This window comes from Cryptomeria japonica, chromosome 4 (genome assembly GCF_030272615.1).
Source record: "Cryptomeria japonica chromosome 4, Sugi_1.0, whole genome shotgun sequence".
NCBI classification, from domain to species: Eukaryota; Viridiplantae; Streptophyta; class Pinopsida; order Cupressales; family Cupressaceae; genus Cryptomeria; species Cryptomeria japonica.
The window spans coordinates 25,278,009-25,292,132 of NC_081408.1; the positions used below are offsets into that span (position 1 = coordinate 25,278,009).

Here is a 14,124-nt window from a genome sequence, read left to right on the forward strand (position 1 = left end):
CATCCAGTGAGTTTAATAACTTTTGTGAGAAGCATGGTATAAGGAGACAATTTTTTGCTCCCTAGACACCTCAGCAGAATGGAGTTATGGAAAGAAAGAGAAAAACTATCTTGGATGCTGCTAGAACCATGATGATGGAAGCTAATCTACATCACACCTACTAGAGAGAAGCAGTGAGCACAATAGTCTATACATTCAATAGAGTTCATATCAAAGGAGAAACCAGTAAGACACCTTATGAATTATGGTTTGACAATACACCTACAGTTAAGTATTTCAGAATCTTTGGTAGTAAATATTATACGAGGAGAGATGATTTCATTGGCAAGTTTGATCCTAGATGTGATGACCAAATATTTCTTGGTTATTCTAATGAAAGAAAAGCGTATAGATGTTATAACAAAAGATTGCAGAGAATTGTGGAGAGCGCTAATATCAAGATGGATGAGCAAAATAGAAGTCAAATCAGAATTAATGAGCAAGAACCGGGAGTGGAAATGATCATAACTGAACCGGTAACACCTTTACCAGAACAGAATATTGAACCGGTTACTCTGACAGTATTAGAAAATTCAATAGTAACTAAAGAATAGGAAAGAGGAACAGGGAATCAAAAGACTCCTAGGTATGTAAGGTTGAATCATTCAAAAGATCAGATCATTGGGGATAAGAACAATGAAGTGATGACAAGAAGAAGATTGGTAGCTAATGAGGTATGTTTAATTTCTCAGGTTGAACCGGTATCAGTAATTGAAGCATGTAAAGATGAATGTTGGATGAAAGTTATGGAAGATGAATTAGATCAGATAGAAAAGAATAACGCATGTATTTTAGTTCCCCGACCTAAAAATAAGAATGTTAGTGAAAATAAATGGGTATTCTCAGAAGGAATTGATTATGGTTGCACCTATAGCTAGGATTGAAGCTGTAAGATTATTTCTTGCCTATGTTGAACATAGAAACTACAAGGTTTATTTGATGGATGTTAAGTGTTCTTTTCTAAATGAGGATCCTGATGAGGAAGTTTATATGAAGCAACCTGATGGTTTTTCACTTTTAGATGATAAAAATATGGTTTGCAGGTTAAAGAAAGCCTTATATGGATTGAAACAGGCACCTAGAGCTTGGTATGCAAGGTTGGACAAATATCTTTTGAAGCTTGATTTCACTAAAGGTAAAATCTATATTATAAAGTCATTGATGATGATATACTGATTGTTGGGGTCTTTGTTGATGACATCATTTTTGGAGGTGAAGATAAGTTGTGCATGAAATTTTCTAACAATATAGAGAAAGAATTTGAGATGTCTATGATTGGGGAAATGAAATTTTTCTTAGGTTTGCAGATTACTCAGATTGACAAAGGTATTTTCATCTATCAAACTAAGTATGCTAGGGAGATGTTGAAGAAATTTGGTATGGAAAATTCTAAACCGATTAGTACTCTTATGGTTACTAGTGAGAAATTGAAAAGGAAAGATGAATCAACACCGGTAAATCCTACAAGATACAAGTCTATGATTGGAGGTTTACTATATTTGACTTAGATTAGACCAGATATAATGAATGTTGTTTGCATTGCATCAAGATATCAAAGTGATCCTAGAGAAAGTCATGAGAGTGCAGTGAAAATGATTTTTAGATACTTACAAGGAACATCTAAATATGGTTTATGGTCCCCTAAAGATGATGAATTTACTTTATGTGCATATACAGATGCAGATTGGGCAGGTGATGTTGATGACTAGAAAAATACTTTCGGTGGAGCTTTCTTTCTTGGAAAGAAACTTATTTCATGGATCAACAAGAAACAAACATGTACTTCTTTATCTACTGCTGAAGCTGAGTATGTTGCTGCTGCTACTAACTATACACAAGTTCTATGGATGAAGCAAATGCTGAAGGACATAAAAGTGCATTGCAATGGACTAGTAGTTATTCACTGTGATAACTTTGCTTCTATAGACATATCAAAGAATCTGATATTTCACTCTAAGACAAAGCAAATATCTATCAAGTATAACTTTTTGAGGGAGAAGTGTTGGTATTATGGATATGTTGCATTGGTTTTGTCATTGATGTCAACACTTATCAATACTTATCCTTTTGGAGATCTTTGGTTATGTTGAACCGACACATTATGTTCACCGGCAAGTTCAGTGACTTATGCATAGTCACTGGTATATCACTCACTGACAGGTTATATTGTTCACTTACACTGAGGATGACTTGTTATCATCTGGAGATCACTTGGTTATGTCAAAGACATGGTTTGGACACTTAGTTTTGGTATTTTGGTTATTGGTCTAAACGAGTTGACATATTTGCTGTTACCGGCAATTTGTTCTAGGTTATGGACCAACATGCATTATCTATTCTAGATCAACACGACACGTTATGGAGGTGATTTAATTAATTGGATATTGTTGTAATTGTATTGAGCCGACATGATGCATCACATCTTGACTTATCTGTAATTGATTTAATTGCATTATTCTTAGTGAGTCGACCTACATATTTGGTCTTAGGTTTTGGTATATATGTAAGATCTCATTTATGAAATAAAATATAAGATAGAGAGATGGTATATGGTTATGGTATTGTAACATGGTATGTGCGAATATTGAAGATCATATGAGAAGACCATAGAGAAGGTTCAAGGAAGGTTTGAAGGTGATTAGCAGAGCTTAACCGATACTGAATCCAACATTGAAGATGCTACTTTGAGCAGTACATTATCATTGGATTTAATCATCCAATTGTAGTCAGTGTGACTCCTATTTTTGTGATTGAGCAATGAGCTCTAGGCGGTTGGCCTTTCTGCATGTGTAGACCCCATTTGTATACACATACTATCTGTAGTAGTATCATCTAATTATGGGTAAGGTTTCCCAGCGTGGTTTTTCCCCTTATAGGGTTTCCGCGTATAAATCTTTGTGTTATGAGTTGTGGATGTTGTTTCTCTTTCTGTTATATGCATTGAGTTTCACCGGTATTAATATTAATTGCAAGTCTGTCTACGGACATTAAGTTTGGTTTACCGGTATTAAGTATCAAGTTTGATTAAGTTATATTTGAGATGAAATTAATTGACAAATGATTCATCCCCCCCCTTTCAGTTTCCTCTGGGTCCTAACAATTGGTATCAGAGCTAAGTCCTCTTTTTGTAGAAGTTTAACAACTTGAGGAGATTCTATGGCAACTAACTTTTTTAGGAAGGACAGTCCAAAACTTGATGGAGCTAACTATGGTATATGGAAGAAAAGAATGGAGACACATCTGAATTGCATTAAAAAAGACACATGGGATGTTACAAAGAATGACTATGTTGGTCCTACACCTAATCAAGCTAATCCACCAACATTGGGTAAGGATCAAGAGAATGATTGCAAAGAAAGAGAAGCACTCTTGAACGCCTTGTCAGATCAACAAATCACGAGATTATCAGACCGATCTACTGTTAAAGCTATTTGGGATAAATTAGAGATATTAAATGAAGGAGATACCACTGTCAAAATTGCAAAACTGGAATGCTTCTGGGTCAGGTATGAAAATTTGAAAATGGAAGAAGATGAAAGAATTTTTTCTTTTATGGAAAGGGTTAATGAAATTGTTTTGGGAATACAATGTTGTGGAGGTTCCTTGAGTGAAGATGAAATTGTTTCTAAAGTTTTAAGAGCATTTCCACCGGCATACAAAATGAAAGTAACTGCTATTAATGAATTGAGAACAATGCCTAATACATCAGTATCTAGAGATACCTTGGTCGGAAAACTTTTAGCATTTAAGCTTGAGGAATTTGGTCCTAGTGCTATAATTAAGATAGATTTAGCCTTCAAAGCATCATCATCTACAACATCATCATCATCATCTGATAAATCTGATTGGAAAGCACTTTATGCAAGAGAACTTGAAGATACCAGGAGGGAAAATGAAGAACTGAAAGAACTTGAAGCACTATTTGCAAAGAAAATGCCTAAAGGTCCTATTGGAAGTAAGTATGAAGGTAAAGCACTAATTAAATGTTTTAACTACAATAAAGTTGGTCACATGGCATCGAGATGTCCTGATAGACATGCAAGATTAAGAGAAGAAGCTAAAAGAACATATAAGCGAAACCTTGAATATCAAAGATACAAATTTAAGAAGAATAGAGACAAATCATGTTACTATGTTGATGAAGGAGTTACTGATGATTTTGATGAAGAACCGACAGACAATGGATGGGCTTTTGTTGCAATAAAAGAAGATCAACTGGCACCTACTGTTCCACCAGTAGAGCAGGCCCTGACAGCTAAAATTGAAGAAAATGATGAATGGATTATAGATTCCGGATGTTCACATCATATGACTGGTGATAAAACTAAATTCTTATCTTTTCAAAAATACAATGGAGGTCTAGTAAGATTTGGGGATGACAAAGCTTGTTTGATAAGAGGAAAAGGCACTATATCTTTTGATGGTAAGCACAATACTAACAACATTTATTATGTTGAAGAATTGAAGCATAATCTTTTGAGTGTTGGTCAATTAGTTGAAAAGGGATTTCAGTTACAATTCAAGAATGGTAAATGCAAAATCATGAATAGAACTGGTTTGGAGATTGCAACCGGTAATCAAACTAGAGGTAATATCTTTCATTTGAATAACAATGAAAAGACATGCTTGATTGCACATATTGATGAAAGTTGGTTATGGCATAAAAGACGCTGTCATGTGAATTTTGATTGCATTATAAAGATTAGTTCATCTAAGGTAGTAAGGGACTTACCTAAGATTATAAAACCTCATAATCCGATATGTAAGGAATGTCAAATAGGAAAGCAAGTTAGAACAACTTTTAAGAGTATTTCTGAGAAATCCAATAATGTTCTTGATTTAATTCATACTAACTTGTGTGGTCCGACAAGAACAAGAAGTCTACAGGGAGATAGATACTTTATGATAATCATTGATGATTATTCTAGAATGTGTTGGGTTACTTTTCTTAGGGAGAAATCAAAATCTTTTGAGAAATTCAAATTATTCAAGGAAATGGTAGAGAATGAATTCTGTAAGAAAATCAAATGTTTAAGATCAGATCAAGGAGGTAAATTTACATCTAAGGAGTTTAATACATTTTGTGAAGTGAATGGAATTAGAAGACAACTATCAACACCCCAGACACCTCAATAAAATGGATTTGTGGAAAGGAAGAACATAACTATTTTGGATGCAGCTAGAAGCATGATATTAGAAGCAAATATACCTCATATATACTGGAGAGAAGTAGTGAATACAATGGTTTACACTTTTAATAGAGTTCACATCAAAGGTGAAACCGGTAAGACACCTTATGAACTATGGTTTGGTAATACTCCTACTCTTAAATACTTCAGAATATTTGGAAGAAAATGCTACATTAGGAGAGATGAGTATATTGGCAAATTTGATCCTAGAAGTGATGAAGGAATATTTTTTGGTTATACATCTAAGAGTAATGCATATAGATGTTTTAATAAAAGATTTTGGAAAATCATTGAGAGTGCAAATGTGAAGATAGATGAACACTTTAGAGGAAATTCAAGGTCTATGGATTCTGAACCGATAGTTGAGATGATCATAAATGAACCTATATAGAGTGCATCGGTACAAAATGTGGATCCAGTCACACCGGCATCATCAGAGAATTCCACAGTGACTGAAGAACAACAACAAGTGAACACACCCAGGTATGTAAGGCTGAATCACTCTGAAAGTCAGATAATTGGGAATAAGTACCAAGGTGTTATGACAAGAGGAAGACTGGCAAATGAGGAGGTATATTTAATTTCTCAAATTGAACTAGCATATGTTATTGAGGCATGTGAAGATAAACATTGGATTAAAGCTATGGAAGATGAATTAGAACAAATTGAAAAGAACAGTACATGGACATTGGTTCCCCGACCTAAAGACAAAAATGTAATTGGAACTAAATGGGTATTCAAAAATAAACTTAATGAAGATGGTAAGGTAATCAGAAACAAAGCAAGATTAGTGTGTAAAGGATATTCATAGAAAGAGGGAATTGATTACAATGAAACCTTTGCACCGGCAGCTAGAATTGAGGCAGCCAGATTATTTCTTGCATTTGCAACACACAAGAACTATAAAGTATATCAAATGGATGTAAAATGTGCATTTCTGAATGATGATCTTGAAGAGGAAGTTTACATTGAACAACCTGATGGATTTTCATTGACAAATGATAAAGATATGGTTTGCAGATTAAGGATTTCTTTATATGGATTGAAGAAAGCTCATAGGGCTTGGTATGCTAGATTGGACAAATATCTTTTGAAGCTTGGTTACACTAAAGGTAATGTTGACAACAACTTATATTTCAAAGTGACTAATGAAGACATCTTGGTTATTGAAGTTTTTGTTGATGACATCATTTTTGGAGGAGAAGATGGATTGTGTAAAGACTTTGCTAATAAGATGCAGGAAGAATTTGAAATGTCTATGATTGGGGAGATAATTCTTTTTAGGATTGCAGATTTCACAGACTGATAAAGGCATATTAATATGTCAAACAAAGTACTTTAAGGAACTACTGAATAAATTTGGTATGGAAAACTCTAAACTGATAAGTACTCCTATGACTACAACTGAATATAAATCTGACAAGATATAAATCTATGATTGGAGGTTTACTGTATTTGACACAAACAAGACTTGATATAATGAATGCACTATGTATTGTTTCAAGATTCCAGAGTAATCCTAGAAAAAATCATGAATCAACAGTGAAAAGGATTTTCCAGTATCTACAAGGCACAACAAATCTTGGTTTATGGTATCCTAAAGATGAAAATTTTGATTTATGTGCATACATTGATGCAAATTGGGCAGGAGATGGAGATGATAGAAAGAGCACACCGACGGGGCATTCTTTCTTGGTAGCAGATTGATTTCATGGTTGAGCAAGAAATAGAGTTGTACATCATTATCAACAACAAAATCAGAATATTTTGCCACAACAACTAATTGTACTCAGGTATTATGGATTAAACAAATGTTGAAGGACATAAAGGTAAAATGCAAAGAGCCTATAATAATTTACTGTGATAATTCAACAGCAATTGATATATCTAAGAATCCAGTATTTCACTCTAAGACTAAACATGTTTCTATCAAATATAATTTTTGAAAGATAATCTTGAAGCAAAAGAAGTGAGATTGGTTTATGAGAATACTAAATAGCAGATTGCAGATATCTTTAGTAAGCCTTTGCCTAAGGAAACTTTTGAATATCTAAGAGAGCAGCTTGGGGTAACACCCTCATCGGTAGAGACTTAGATAGTTGATGATTGGCATCAAACCGACAGAATTAACAGAGAAAACCTTTTTCTGGCTTTGATGGAGGGGAGCTACTTCTTAGGGGGAGTAGTTGATTATAACAATTGGTTATTGAATTGGTTGTATCTAGTTGTTATATTGCTTTGGCATTTGATGTCAAAGGGGGAGAGATATCTATGGAAAAACATTATCCTTTGGGGAGAGATTATTTATTGGGGGAGTGATATATACTCTCTGTATTTCTATTTTGATTTCTGGTATTGATCTATTCGGGAGATTGTTGATTTTTGGTTTTTGGCATTTTGTTTTGGCACTTAGATGTTTTTCCATTTTGTGTTGCCATCAATGCCAAAGGGGGAGATTGTTGGTATTATGGATATGTTGCATTGGTTTTGTCATTGATGTCAACACTTATCAACACTTATCCTTCTGGAGATCTTTGGTTATGTTGAACCGACACATTATGTTCACTGGAAAGTTCAGTGACTTATGCACAGTCACTGGTATATCACTCATCGACAGGTTATATTGTTCACTGACACTGAAGATGACTTGTTATCATCTGGAGATCACTTGGTTATGTCAAAGACATGGTTTGGACACTTGGTTTTGGTATTTTGGTTATTGGTCTAAACGGGCTGACATATTTGTTGTTACCGGCAATTTGGTCTAGGTTATGGACCAACATGCATTATCTATTCCAGATTAGCATGACACATTATGGAGGTGATTTAATTAATTGGATATTGTTGTAATTGTATTGAGCCGATATGATGCATCACATCTTGACTTATCTGTAATTCATTTAATTGCAATATTCTTAGTGAGTCGACCTACACATTTGGTCTTAGGTTTTGGTATATCTGTAAGATCTCATTTATGAGATAAAATATAAGATAGAGAGATGGTATATAGTTATGGTATTGTAACATTGTATGTGCGAATATTGAAGATCATATGAGAAGACCATAGAGAAGGTTCAAGGAAGGTTTGAAGGTGATTAGTAGAGCTTAACTAATACTGAATCCAACATTGAAGATGCTACTTTGAGCAGTCCATTATCATTGGATTTAATCATCCAATTGTAGTCAGTGTGACTCCTATTTTTGTGATTGAGCAGTGAGCTCTAGGAGGTTGGCTTTTTTGCATGTGCAAATCCCATTTGTATACACATACTATCTGCGGTAGTATCATCTGATTGTGGGTAAGGTTTCCCACCGTGGTTTTTCCCCTTACAGGGTTTCCATGTACAAATCTTTGTGTTATGAGTTGTGGATGTTGTTTCTCTTTCTGTTATATGCATTGAGTTTCACCGGTATTAATATTAATTGCTAGTTTGTCTACCGACATTAAGTTTGGTTTACCGATATTAAGTATCAAGCTTGATTAAGTTATATTTGAGATGAAATTAATTGACAACTGATTCACCCCCCCTCTCGGTTGCCTCCGGGTCCTAACAAGAAGGTGAAAAAAAATGAAGTTAGATTGGTTTATGTGAACACTAAAGAGCAAATTGCATACATCTTCACTAAACCTTTGCCTAAAGAATCATTTGAGTACCTCAGAGATAGATTAGGGGTTTCTACCCCTCCGACATAAAATTGATTGATGCTATTTGGCATCAATCTAGTAGGCATTATAAGAGATATTATTCATTTCGGATTGATGTGGTGATGCTACTACTCAGAGGGAGTAGTTAGTTTTGTGATTTAGTGGTTTATGATTTTCTTTGATATTTATGTCAAATCTCTGGCATTGATGTCATAGGGGGAGAGATATTCATGTGAAAAACTTAAGGAAATATATACATTAGGGGGAGACATTTGCATAACTTAACTGTGATATCATATATAGGGAGAGTATGGATCAAAACTTCATTTCTATATTCTTATGTGGGAGATTTGTTTGACATTTCTTGGCACTTGGATGTTTTTCACATCTAGTGTTGCCATCAATGCCAAAGGGAGAGATTGTTGGCCATTTAGAGGAATTGATTATGTGTTGCATTGATGTTTTGTCATTGATGTCAACACTAGCTGTTTTGGCTACTTTATCGATATCCTTCTAGTCCTGGTAGGTTGTTCGGTTTTTGGCTGGTAAGATCATGATGATCCGACATAATTTGGATTATGGAATTGGCTTAGATCTTCTATTCATGCTACTCAGATTCATGTTCAGTCAGTTGGTTTTGATTTGGTGATCGGATGCTATCTTATATGCTGGTAAGCTTGGTTTGTTGATCCGGTGAGGGTTTCACCGATAGAGCTTTGTTGAAGATCTTTTGATGTTATGCATAAGTGGTGTTGGTGCAGCTTCTAGTAAGGATTCAGGATGCGGATGGTGATCATATTCGACACTTGGCTAATTGGGATCATTTCTTTAGCATGTGTGGACCTAAATTGGGTCTGGTACTATCTAGGTTTTGGACCAGCTTGATGTAACGTGTTTTGGGGATTTCTTGATGTATTTCTGGGATGTCTTATGGGCTGGATATTATTTGTTTGGTCTTAGGGCGACATGTTTTATAATTATGTAATTGCTTTATTGTTTGGTGGTCGACCTTATTGTTTATGGTCGAGGGTTTGTATATATATGATGTAAGATCTCATTGTAGATCATGTAAGGGATAATGTAAGGATGTATGCAAGTGAATAATGTAATAATCATTCATGCAGAGGATTTGCTCGATCATTGGTGATCGATTTGGGTTTATGTAAGAGGATTAAGTCTTTCGGTATTGAGCTTAACCAAAACTGTATTCAGGCATAGGAGATGCTATCATTGCAGTTAATTCTTCCTTCTGGATTGTAGTCTGGATTTTTGTGTAGTCAGTGAGACTCCTTTTGTAATGAGGAATGTGCTCTAGGTTGTTGGCCTTCGTGCAAGTGCAAGCCCCTCAATTTGTAATCACATACTTACTGCAGAAGTATTATCTAACTATGGGTAGGCTTCCCACTGTGGTTTTTCCCTTTATCGGGTTTTCCACATACAAATCTTGGTGTCATGTGGATGGTATCTATTCTCTAATTGTTGCTTGTGCTTAATTTGTATATCTACTATTTCGGTAATTGGTTTAAGTATTATGGTATTTATCTTATGTGTTTGGGTATTAAAGTTTTAATTGCTTAAGTTTTTGATAATCTGGTGACAACTGATTTGCCCCCCCTTCTTAGTTGTCTTCTAGTTATTTGAACTGTCTAACAGGGTTCACATTCTTGAAACCAAAGAAAACAAACTCTTACATGAAATATCCTCAAAACCAGACATATTATTTTTTTTAAATGGGATTACATTGTTGCAAGGTGCGCGCCCTTGGTCTCCTTGTGTTTTCCAGCGCAACACTCAATTTTTTGACATGGCTTAACTACCTCCTATGGATTCTATAAGTCGAGTGGGTATCGGTAATTAATAGGTTGATCTTTTGGTGCAACGACAACCACACTTGTAACAAGTGGTATCAGAGCTTGGTCATAGGTTAAAACCCCTCACTTGCATTGGGGGGATTGTTGCAAGGTGTGCACCCTTGGTCTCCTTGTGCTGTGAAATGCAACACTCATGTTTGTGACATGGATTAACCACGTCTTATGGATTCTATAAGGCTAGTGGTTGTATCGAGCATTAACAGGTCGATCTTTTGGTGCAATGACAACCACACTTGTAACATACACATTCTCAAAACTAGAGAAAACAAACTCTTATACGAGATGTTCTTGATACTAGAAACATTTGCATTTTCATTTCATGTCTTACACAGGTTGTTGCATGCTCAAAACTAGAGAAGTAAAACTCTTATAGGAGATGCTTAACACCTAAAACTAGACATCACTTCCACACATGCACGAGGATGAGTGGAACTAGAAAAACACAGCTAGACTATTCCTACTCTCCTCCATAACATGGATCACCTAGAAAAACACATCTAGAATGTTTATCCATGTCCTCTCTCATTCTTCTTCTCATGGATCACCTATAAAAACACATATAGAATGTGTATCCATGCTTCCTCCTTTCCTCTCATGAGCTCATAGCTTTTTTCTATTTGTGGTTCATGGATGATGCATGCTATTTCTCTTTTATGTGATCACTTGTGTTCTTGAGATGACATTTTTCAAGAATGATATTAGTGGTTGAGACATTTGGATATCGAGGTCTCTTCTACTAGTTGACTTGAGGTCTTGTTTTGGTTTTTAGCTTTTGCATTGTGTGTATTTTGGCCTTTTTCTTTTTGTTTATCTTTGTTTGCCTTTTGTCTTATTTTATGTGCCATTGCATGTGATTGAGTGAGTTAAGATCCTAATATCGGGGGCTTGGTTCATCAAAATTTACACCTCATGTTTGTGCCCCTAATTTAGCGTATCCCCTCCTCCTCATCTATCTAGGTCTTTTTTGTGGCCAATGTCCAGTTCTGATGCCATGTACACCTACTGATGGAATTACTAGAGGGGTGTCCTTCTCCCTAAGGCTTTATTGTGGTCCTTTTCTGAGAAGGACTAGGGTGCTCACACCCTGGTCCTAGACCTTGGTCCCTCTTAGTTGGGCCCTATTTTGAAATGGGACAGGGGTCCTATCTCTTTGATGAGAATTCAATTATATGGCTCCACATAACCATTGGAGGTCAGCCTAATCGCTAAATGGCCTAGACACTCGTATATAAAGGCATTTGATCAACTTAATTTCATCTATCCATTCTAAGACTCCAAGCAATAAATTCCTCAAGCATTCTTGCATCCATGAAGCACTCATCATCAAACATTTTCAGAGATCTTCAAGGCTGGATATTCTTCATTCAACCATTGTGGAGCAAAATTACATCATTCACATGCAAGCATGTATGTGTGATTATGGTTTTGCCACGTTCATGCCATTTAATACAAAACATGCGATTACATTCAAGAAGCAAAACATCATCATAAAAAATTGCATATCTGAGGTATATCTTTCCATTATTTATCTCAGTATTTGCATTATTTCATTCAAGGTTGATTCCTAAACCAAGGTTTGACTTAGACAAACCTCTATTCCCAACCATTTTTCCTTCTCTACTGTGTGCAGGAATAGATACAAAGTAATTCACAGAGACAAATACGTTCCCTTTTGGATGATGAAAAGTTCAAGGGACCAGATCGATGGGAATTTTGGTCTCAACAATTTAGGTCGACTGTCTGGGAATAGATCAGAACATTCACATATTGTTCAGATCCAAGTTTGTGCCTCCATTGGATGACTATAGCTCATTGTTTATGCCCAATCTCTTCAACATTCTCATATTTACCCTAATTTCAACATTTTCACAATTCAACTCAAAAAGAGGGAATCAAGTTCTAATCAGTGAATCTAATAAGAATTCTCAACCCTATCTTTGTTGGATTAAGGCTAAATCTATTGATTGATGTCTCTCTCTAAACATATACATATACATATACATATACATATACATATACATATACATATACATATACATATACATATACGTATACATATACATACACACATAGAAGAAGGGTCATAATGATATACTATTTTTTTAAAGCGTCAAATAGAAAGATGTTAGAGGAATATCACTATGTAGGAACACATCCTATTCAAATTATGACAAGCGTATGTTGAAGTATAGTCAAACCCTCAAAAATAGGAAATAAAAGGATAAAATTACAATAAAACTTAGATCCTAAAATTCCTAATGAAAAAGATGTCAAAATCCTAGGTGGCATAATAAAATACAATTCACAAAAATATAATGAAATAAAATGATTTTTTATATAAATCTAGATCAATTAAATCAATCTAAAAAATAAAGTATAATAGCTTATATTAAATTAAATATGAATGAACAAATCAAATTTTATTTTAAAAAACTAAATGCAATGAAAGAGCATTTAGATTTGGGAACAAAGATGAACTAATGTTGGTGTTGTGTGTAATCCAATTATTGATATATTAGAGTCAATAACAACATCCAAGTCTCTTCGGAGACATCCGATAAAATTGGAATGGTACAGAGAAGATTAGCATGGCCCCTGCATAAGGATGACATGCATAAATCGAGAAATGGTCCAAATTTTTTTGCCAAGATTGGATGGACCCTGGCTAAAGGTGAGGCTGACTGGTGCAGCATCATCAAAGCTAAGTACTTGAACCAGGAGCATTTCTTTTACAATTTGAATACAATAGACCTCCCCCAAGGTTCTAAGCTGTGGAACAATATCCTGAAGAACAGAGTGATGGTTAGAGAGGGTCTGAAGTGGCTGCTGGGTGACGGTAAAAAGGTTAGATTCTGGGAGGATTTTTGGACAGAGGACAGGCCCCTGACCAACACTCATTTCCATCAAATCATGAATCACCTCAAAGGTATCCTAGGGGATTTTGTTGCAGATTATTTGGTCCTAGGAAGGGGGTGGAAGGACATTACTCTCATCTGTTGCAATAGACTTAATCTGGTCCCCCTGGCCTAGGATCTGCAATTCATATTGTCGAAAACTAGAATCCCCCTAGCCCCAACTGAAGATTCCTTCATCTGGAAAGAGATGCAATCAGGCTATTTCTCTGTCAAATCTGCTTACAATCAGCTCCTTAAGCACCTCGTGGACACAAAATGCTGGAAGAAAGTCTGGAACCCTCAACTAATCCCCAAAATTAATTTTTTCTGGTGGGCCCTCATGCATGGTAAAACCCTTACGCTTGATAACCTAAAAAAAGGGGATTCCATCTCCCCAATAGATGCAGCTTGTGCAAAGCTGATGAGGAATCTATCAACCACCTTTTTGTGCTCTGTCCCTTTGTAGCTCATATTTGGTCTATCAC

General features: G+C 35.4%; 1 non-coding gene across 1 annotated transcript; it reads left to right on the forward strand.

The window, feature by feature from the left end:
- Positions 1-13,283: 13,283 nt before the first annotated feature.
- Positions 13,284-13,386, forward strand: LOC131042129 (U6 spliceosomal RNA). The gene has a single exon (XR_009105124.1). It is a non-coding gene; the product is annotated as a U6 spliceosomal RNA (small nuclear RNA).
- The last annotated feature ends 738 nt before the right edge of the window (positions 13,387-14,124 follow it).